The following is a 9466-nucleotide window of genomic DNA, read 5'->3' as shown; positions in this document are numbered from 1 at the left end:
TATATGCATACCCAGGCACACACATATGTTGGATTACAATGTATTTCTTACTTTGTATCCTACTAAAAAGAAGGAAATTCAGTTCAGTAGAAATTTTGCTTTTGGCCCCACTTGGCTTTCTTCAAAAAACCAAACACTAGGAAATGTAAAATAGCACCTTTTTGAAAAAAATTGGGGGATCTTTGTGCTAAACAGTCATTTTTTTTTAATCACTGCCGCCCAAAATGTTCTTTCTACCCTAGACCTAGGACAACGTTCTGCAGATTATGAATAAAAAGACATTAAACATAAGAAACTAGGGAAAAGGACAAATGTATAACAGATGAAAAAGGAAACGGAACATTCCTTTGTGGTTTTAAGATACATTTTTTTCTTTCCTAAAATCTAAGTTTGAGGTACACAGCCAATTTGCTTTATTCAGTTCCTGGCACATAGTAAATGTCTCATAATATGTGGTGAATGGATGCTGAACTAAGAGACAGAAGAATCAACTTGCTGTGCAAAGCTAGGCAAAATCCTTAACTTCTCTGAGCTCCAATTTTTTCAGTGGTAAAAAGAAATGATGGGGCAAGAGCAGTGTTTCCTTCAGGGGTATCTGAAGAACTCATTCCGTGGAATGTTAATAGATGGCCCATCAAAATCATTTATAGCTGATAGATTGATAGGTGGTCCCTTCACCAGATTTCTATATCCTTCTTCCTGACCATTCAATGAGCCCTAACTTCGTGGCTCAGATATAGTGGCCTCTGAAGAAGGGGGGAAAAAAAATTCAAAGAAGACCAGGAAAAAAAATCACCCTGGATTTTTTTTAATAGAAAAAAATAAATATGTCCAACTACCTAGACATAATTCTATTAAGCCCGCCAAACTGAGGAACAATATTTTGGCTGTGAATTGGTGACCTCTGTTATTTTCCATACATCCTTTATTTTCATACATCTGAGCTTTCACAAAAAGGACAGAGGAACAGAAGGTATTTTTGGCTCAAACAATATCTTGCCCAAAAATGCTACAGCAATGGGCACTCTGCACCATTTGTTCAGGACTGTTTCTGCAGCATCAGCATCTACTTAAGGGCCTGGAATTAACGCAAGACCCACCCACCTGCTTCTGTGACTTTGGGATAAAAAGGGAGCCAAGTGAACTCTAGTTCTGGAGTTGTACCTGCCATCACCTACAGCTGCAACTCTGGCCTGCTGATGTTAGTGTCAAGAAACAAGGATAATCCTCTCTGTGAAGGGGTTTTGAGTTTGGGTAGCCAGACAGCATGGTTTGTCTGGAGAAGCACGGCGTAACAGTTAAATGTGTAATGTTAAATTAGGCAAATCACTGAGAAGTTTAAGCTTTAATTTTCTCAAGCAAAATGGGAGTAAAACTAGAACCTACCTTATGAGTTGTGGAAAGAACTGAATAAGAAAATATATTTGTAGGATTTGGCCCAATATCTGAGGCAGAATAAGTGTTCAATAAATGGTGTCTATTTTTATTATGGCACAACTGAATCCAGACCATGATTAAGAGATCAAGGATACAGAAATGTTAAACAATGTGTTAGTGTAGACACATTCTACTGTGATATAAAATGCATTAGAAAGACCCCGGGGAGGTATTCACATTGAATTGGAAACCAGTGCTGCCTTCATTGGTTCATTTTTTTCAATTTACTCTAGCAAATGACTTAGAAGTGTTAAAGAAAACCAACCGGCTACCCCTAGATGACCAGCAAATCTTGTACTTAATAGGTAAAATGGGTAGCCAGAGAAGCATCCATTTCTCAGGAGATATCCTATCACCATAGGTTTCTACTCTTTGTTTAAAATAGCAACACATTTTGAACCAAAAATGTTGGGCATTTTGCAGCCATTCTGCCATCCTGAGGCTTGTGTATGCCAACAAACACCTCCTAGTTATCATTAGTAAGCACCGATATTTCATGCTGTGGTCTCTAATCATATTTATATGGTCAAAGATGGCTTCAGTTTACCTAGCAGGGCAGATCACCGCCACCCTTTTATCCCCAGAAAGTGGAGACAGAAGCATAAAGAGGAGCAGCACCTTACCCAAAGGGTCCATGGACTGGACCACCAAATCCGTAAATGTGGCAATCAGCCATATAGCAATGCCAGCCCCTTAACCATCCCACCCAACATGCAAATCAGGTTCACACTCACTCATTTTCAGAGCTACTTGGGCGGTGAGCACAAGCCTCAAGTTTTCCAGGTGTCTGTACTGCAGAAGTGGTTGACAGGCTGAAACAAGGTGTATCTGGGAGGAAAAAATAATAGTAAAAGACTTAATTAAAGGATATCCAAAGAAGGCAAAAGAAATTACCCAACCCATCTGCAAACCGTACACTGGAAATGAATGGGTTCTTTAGTGTTTAGGACATTTTAGTGTTATAAAAACGTAGACTATAGAGCTATTATATCAAGTAATTTATGGGATGAATATTGTAATTCATTGAATGTCACGACTTATCTTTTATTCATATAGTTACTATTCCATTACCAGAGAGGGAGGTTTGTCAAAGGTTAATTATTTTAAATTGCTCCAGCAAATTTATTTTGATTTGTACAATTTTTTTTGAATAATCACAGGTCTATATATTCATACATCTTTATGAGGCTTCTTTTTAAAAAATAATATTCTTTGATGAGGCAGTTAAAGCTAGATAAATGCTTTAGCGATGTCTTTAAAATATATTCTCTTTAACTCTGGATGTAGATCTATAAAGAATTATTATATTATTATTGTTGTTGACATTATCAGTCTTTTTTAGAACTTTCTACTTTTCTAAGAAAATTCCAATTAAAAAAATGGCTGAGAAATTGAGCTTTGACTTTCTCAAGAGGTTGGTCATGGTTCATAGTATCTCTTAGCCCTGGGTCACTATCTGGAATGCCCCCCTATATGGTGGATGAGGAAAACTGTGGCATCTGCTCTCTGGTGTGCCCTCTGCCTCTGTTTCACACGAGACTGCCCCTTGGCCAGGGGCACACCTCCTCAGGACATGAAAACTGGTCTTTGTGGAACAATAAATGCTAGAAGATAGGTCAAATACTTCCAAAGTTGGAAAAATCATTTCGAATTATAAACCTAAATTAGATAGGAAGCCAGAAGCAAAGAGAGTATTGGAAGGCTATAATACATACAGTATATATAATATATAGATCAATCCAGCTCCGTCTCCTTCAAAACCTATCACCTCTCTCAGGAAGCCTTCCTGATTATGCTTGTTTTCTTTATATTTCTCAAATACTAATGTATCAAGTCTATATTACATTAATATGGTCTTACTGTTATGTAGCCTTTTAATTATTCATAAATCATTTGAGAGTTAGAGAAATAGAGTGAGAAAAGGTTCAGTTTAGAATCAAAAGACCTAGACTCAACATTTAAGCCCCAAGTTTTGTTACCTCTATGGGCTTAGAAAGTTGTTCAGTTTGTCTGAGACTCAGTTTCTTTAATGTTAAAGGGGAATAGGAAAAACTGCCTGTGTGCTTTGTAGAGTTGGACATGTTACCTAATAATTGCAGACTTCTCTGAGTTTATAAAATTCTTGCATATTTACCTCATTTAATCCCCAAACGACAGAATAAGATGAGTGTTATTATTCACCCATTTTTATGTGAATTGTGTGAAAATACTATTTTTAACACCATAAATTATTATTTTCAGTCTGTAGATTTTATATCATCAATTTAATATTAATAGCCCTAAGATACAGGCCATATCTATCTTTTATCTCTTTTTTATTTTATTCTTTCCTCATATCCCTTTCTTTTAGATGACTTGATAAACATATTGAGAACATAGATTTTTCTAGTACAGATAACAAAGTGCTTTGCAAAATAAAAGCACAGTAAGGATGTATCTATACGTTGCCAGAGTGACATTAATTTTACTTGATGTCAGAAAGAAACTAATAATCTACCATTTGATCAAAACGTTTACTTTTTAATCAGTTGTACTGTTCCAAAACACATGGTGAAATGTTCTTGGAGTGCACAAAAATTCCAGAAATACAGAAATAAAATGTACATCTACTCTATAATGCTCTAGCTAACACTAGCCACAGTACATGATTCTGGAAATCATGAATTGTGGCTCAGGTACAGAGGCTGTGAGGTATTTCCTAGTTACTTACTCCAATCCATCCATGAGGGAACCTTGTCTGTCTTAATCACACTCAATACTTTGGCTGCCTGACTCATAGTTGGGGCTCAGTTAATATTAGCTAAGTATAAAGTCTTTCATTATACTCATAAATCAGACCTTTAGAAGACTACGGAACTTTGCATTAAACAAGAGCTTGGAATTCTGAAGTGGATTCAGAAGAGAGAAAGTGTGGGAAATGGGACTCATAAAGTTAAAGAAGTTATTCGCCCAAATAATAAAAGTAAGAGGAGATTGCAAGCATCATATAGCTTCATACAAAATATCTACGGTAGAGCAGAACATGTTGGCAAGGGGATCCTTGCTTCTGCTGTGAATAGAAGCAGGGGAAGTGTATTTAACTGTGGTACAAAAGATGTGCATTCGTAAAAGTAAATAAATACATAAATACATACATGTGTACATACATAAAATAAACCCTCATTGAGAAGTGGTAGAAAGTGAATAGGAAAATTACAGCATTAGTTCTCCACTATTGAGCTTTTGTTATGTGCCAGGCCCAGACGCTGTGTGTTTAAGAACTTGACTTACACTGTCTCATTTAAACAAGTTCTCTGTGGTAGATGTTATCATAGATGAGGAAACTGAGGCTAGGAGAGGTTAAGTAACTTGCCCAAAGTCACATGACAGTGGTCAGCAGATTTAGTAACAGTAAAATATTTGAATATATATTTTACCCAGACTTCACAATAAAATTAGAGCCCAGTAAAACAGAATCACTGAATCAGTGAATAAACAGATTTCGCCTTCAAAATCGAATATGTGACCCTAAACGTTTTTATTTTTCTGTCATCTAGATGTACATCAGTAAAGGGTGTATTGGATTATTCTGTATTGTTAGGGCTGGTCAAAAGCTTCACTACATTAGTCGGTTGTCCGTGAATCAGAGGTCTTCAGCTGAATGGCCAGTCTTTGATGGCATGGCAGTTAGTTTGCTTCATCGATGAATTATTCTGAATTGACTTACTCTGTATTGTTGCCTAAACTTAATCAATTAGCCACATAATGGTCAAATATCAAAGAATCTATTGTCTAAAGGGAGATTTCTGTGTGAGGAGACACTGAACCATGGTATGAACAACATTGGCAGCAATTTTGTGACTGTAACAGTCCAAAGTATTGCCATGAATCATCAAGATGGAATGAAAGGCAGGCCCCAGAGACTATCAGGGCAACAATGAAACCTCCCTTTTCTCAATTCTATCAAACATCACCAGAGAAAAGTGTTCTGTATCCAGTATCTTTTACCAGCGACAATCTGATTGTTTCAATCCTGTGGGTTGGGATACTTCTATTTTTAATTCTCCTTAACAAAGACCTCTTAAGTCCAGAAGCTTCCTCTAAGGCCTGTGAAGTGCTATTCTGATCACCCCTTCATGTTTCTAAGCTGCTGTGGGATAATGTTGTGGAGAGAAGGCCCCCAGGGGAACAGCTGATTGGATTCTGGCAAGATGGACCAAACATCTGCTTCAAACAAAAGGCATCTGCATATTTCACATTTATTTTTCATAATTTACAGAAGCAACCTGCCAAAATTCAGCAAGGGAGAATACACTAGCACGTAATTAGCTTAAAGTTTGCTTGCTTTAGAAGTATGAGCATGAAGCCCAGGAGCTCACCTGGGAGGACATCAGGAATGGTGGAACTACAGTTTGATTTCTGGATATTCAGTTTTAGACCTTGTTTGCCAGGGCAGAAAACCCAGCACTGCTAGGCTTGCAAGGGAGAAATAGATATGCCAGAGGTGACACTAGGAAGTTCTTTTGTCTTCACGTCAAATAAAAAGGCTTTTATTTGGTGTGAAACCAAACGGGTGGCCTAAGGTAATATCATTTATTAAATAAGATTTGAAGGGGCGCCTGGGTGGCTCAGTCGGTTGAGCATCCGACTTCCGCTCAGGTCATGATCTCGTGATCCGTGAGTTCGAGCCCCGCATCAGGCTCCGTGCTGACAGCTAGGAGCCTGGAGCCCACTTCAAATTCTGTGTCTCCCTCTCTCTCTGCCCCTCCCCCACTCATGCTCTGTCTCTCTCTCTCTGTGTCAAAAATAAATAAAAACATTTAAAAAATTAAAAAAAAAAAGATTTGATTAAGCAGAAATATTTTACTTGTACCACTTAGCTCTGTAATACCCAGCATAGGTAATGGTGCAATGCTACATGACTTATAATTAAAAATGTGTATACCAAAAGTACAAATGGCATGGTGATAAATCGTGTGTGAGGATATTGCATTGTTTTTCAAAGCATCTGAAAGTTGTCGCTTACCAAAAAATACTGGAAAATATATTTGTTGCCCAGATAACTCTATGTAATATATGACGAAAGCAAAGAGAACAAGATAATGGATGATATGATCAGTCTTAACATATCCTGGTGGAAGGGATACAACAAATTATCTGCCCTCTATGAACTAGATCTTCCCAGCTGAATTTCAAACTTTGCAAGATCATTATTATGTGAAATAACTAAAGTTTGCTTAATTAGAAAATAAAAGGTAAAGAATGGATTCTTGAGAGCAAGCGAGAGGTGGGGGGGGGGAGGTTTTCTTTTGTTTCTAGCAAAGGAATTTTAACCCTGTGTCCATTATTTTTTAAAAAAAATACTAGTTATAAGATCCTGTGGGATTTCCCCTGATCTTAACTCCAGGAGAAAGCCTACTTAAAGCAAAATCTGCAAAGTATGGGGTGCTGTTGTTTTCAAAATATTCAAAACACAGGTGGGGGGGGGGGAAGGAGAGTGGCATTTTGATTTTGCTGACTGCCCAGTGTCTTCTAGTCTTAGTCATTGTTTTACAAAACAATTGTATACTGATTTAGTTGTAGCCACAATGCTGACCCTCCACAAATCTCTGCAATAACAGCGTGGCAGTCCCAAAGGGTTTAACATCTTAAGTTTTCAAACAATGGAAAAGCAATGTGTTCAGTGCAGGCACTATGAATGATTCCTTGGTAACTCCTAGTTAGTTCTAAGGAGTGACTTGGTTGTGGCCATTCCAAATATCACCTAGTCTAAATTTCTTTCTTTTTTTTTTAATGTTTATTTATTTATTATTTTGGGAGAGAGCGCTGGGAAGGGGCAGAGAGAGAGAGAGAGGGAGAGAGAGAATCCCAAGCAGGCTCCACTCTGTCAGCACAGACCCCAACGTGGGGCTCCATCCCACGAACCATGAGATCACGACCTGAGCCAAAATCAAAAGTTAGGCACTTAACTGACTGAGCCACCCAGGCACCTGACCTAGTATTAATTTCTGATATCTGATTTACCATGTGCACACCAAACGGGTTTGAAACATGAAATCCCAAAGCTGCTCAAAACAGCAGCTACTTTGAAAACAACAATTTGCAACTATACACTAACCTACTGTTTGAGATTCGCTAACTATTTTTTTTTAAGGCTCCTCAAAAATTTTTATTTTACTATTTTTTTAATATGAAATTTATTGTCAAATTGGTTTCCATACAACACCCAGTGCTCATCCCAACAGGTGCCCTCCTCAATGCCCATCACCCACCCTCCCCTCCCTCCCACCCCCCATCAACCCTCAGCTAATTATTCTTAAACATGCCTTCTTTTTTAAAACGTTTCAATGTACTTAAATTTCAAATCAGTATAACATACACATAAACCTCTTACATAATTATAAATTCTCTTCTTTTTGCAATGGGCTCTTAACAGAGGGGCAGTTTGTTATAAAGGAAAAAGAGGCTGGACTTGATTTGAATCAAGACCTGAGACCTAGATTTGAATCCTGGTTCAACCATATATAAAGCTGGGTGACTTCTGGCAAATTATTTAAACTCTCAGGGTTTCATTTTTTCGTCTATTGGGGGAGGTATTTTTGCTGTAAGCGTTAAATGAGGTAACTTGTGTTTATCACAGCACTTCATCTGCACCTAAACTAGCATTTTAATTTGCCCAAGATTTGAACTTGCTCAAATTTAGATGTCTTACATACTGTAGAGCTCTTTGAAAGAAAATTCATCCCAGAGAGGAGGGGGTCTGGCAAGAAGACAAACTTTGAAAACAAACCTCAAAGTTGATTGAGAGGACTAATCCTAACATATTGGTATTTGTCATTCTATACACTTGTCAATAACTTAAAGTAAAAATTGAAAGAGCTGTTTTTCTAAAATTTCTACAATATACGGGGGCACAATATATACTCTTTGGGGATTTGCCTTTCTCCCTAGGGCAGCACTGTGGGGAGAAGTCAGCAGCAGTGGCCATGCCTGGTAGAAGCAGTGGATTCTGTTGAGAGTTGGCAGTAGTCCCAATCAGAAGCAGTGGTACAGGAGAAAGGGATATTCCCAACAGAGGTAGCTGCCATGTTTAGAGAGAGAGCCTTCACCCAAAAACACTCAGTGGGAGAAGTGTGGTAACCAGCAGAAGTGCCCAGGAAATACCAATCTGCGTTGTTCTGTCCAACATGGTACCACTAGCCACATATGTTGCTTTTAAAAAATGAATTAAAATTAAAAATTCGGTTTCTCAGTCTCAGTAACAGACCCATCATCGTAGACAGTTCTATTGGACAACACTGGACTAGTAGATGACTGCTTCGTTCCAAAGCACATGTGAAAGACCCCTTAGAAGCTTCCCAAATGCCTGAAGACTGAGGCAGGGGGAGAGGGGGAGGAAATGAGGTCCCAAAACAGCAGTTAGGGGTAAGAGCTGGTGAAGTAGAAGTTATTCCCTTTAACATGACTTCTTTCCACCCAAGGTGAAAACCGGGAAATTCAGCGCATGCACAAGATATGGCTAGCACACTGCCTTTAATGTAATAAGCTTCAACAAATATAAACTCTCTTCTGCTTAAGATCTCTGCGCCGGTGTTGGTGATTTCTAATATAACTATCATTCCATTACTGGAATGATTTCCCAGCACCTATATTAGATCATTAACCCCTTAAAAAGCAGCCAAAGACTCTTCATTGAATAAAGAACATGGTACAAAGTCCTGAGACTCATATCTTACCAAGAAGAGCACAGACACTGGAGCCAGAGAGCCTGGGCATGAATCCAGGTTTGAGGCTTGCTGGCTGTGGTGCATCACCAGTTAACCTCTCTGAGCCTCAGGTTTCTCATCTGTAAAATGAGGATAGTAATAGCACAGACATCAGTAAGTTGCTATGAATTCCTGACACATCACCAGTGCTAGAAAAGTGTTTGTTAAAGAAATATTTCCATTCCTCAACACACTGATCTCCAATCACATTTCAAGTTGGTCTTCTGCTATTGCCTAGTTCCCTCTCTACATTTCAACTGTGCATTATTCCCTCAGCTTGACTT

The 9466-nt window shown here is 38.3% G+C and overlaps 1 long non-coding RNA gene across 1 annotated transcript in view; it reads right to left on the bottom strand.

Annotated features, from left to right (window-relative positions):
• Positions 1-2149: 2149 nt before the first annotated feature.
• LOC144615820 (uncharacterized) overlaps positions 2150-9466 on the bottom strand; it is a 60880-nt gene continuing 53563 nt past the window's right edge. Inside the window, exons 3-4 of the long non-coding RNA XR_013554430.2 lie at positions 9153-9262; positions 2150-2265 (exon numbers count right to left, since the gene is read on the bottom strand). This is a non-coding gene — a long non-coding RNA (uncharacterized LOC144615820). The remainder of the gene's footprint in view (positions 2266-9152; positions 9263-9466) is intronic.

This window comes from Panthera onca, chromosome A3 (assembly GCF_046562875.1).
Source record: "Panthera onca isolate mPanOnc1 chromosome A3, mPanOnc1 haplotype 2, whole genome shotgun sequence".
NCBI classification, from domain to species: domain Eukaryota; kingdom Metazoa; phylum Chordata; class Mammalia; order Carnivora; family Felidae; genus Panthera; species Panthera onca.
The sequence above is the reverse complement of the archived record's forward strand: the minus strand, read 5'-3'. Positions and strand labels throughout refer to the sequence as shown.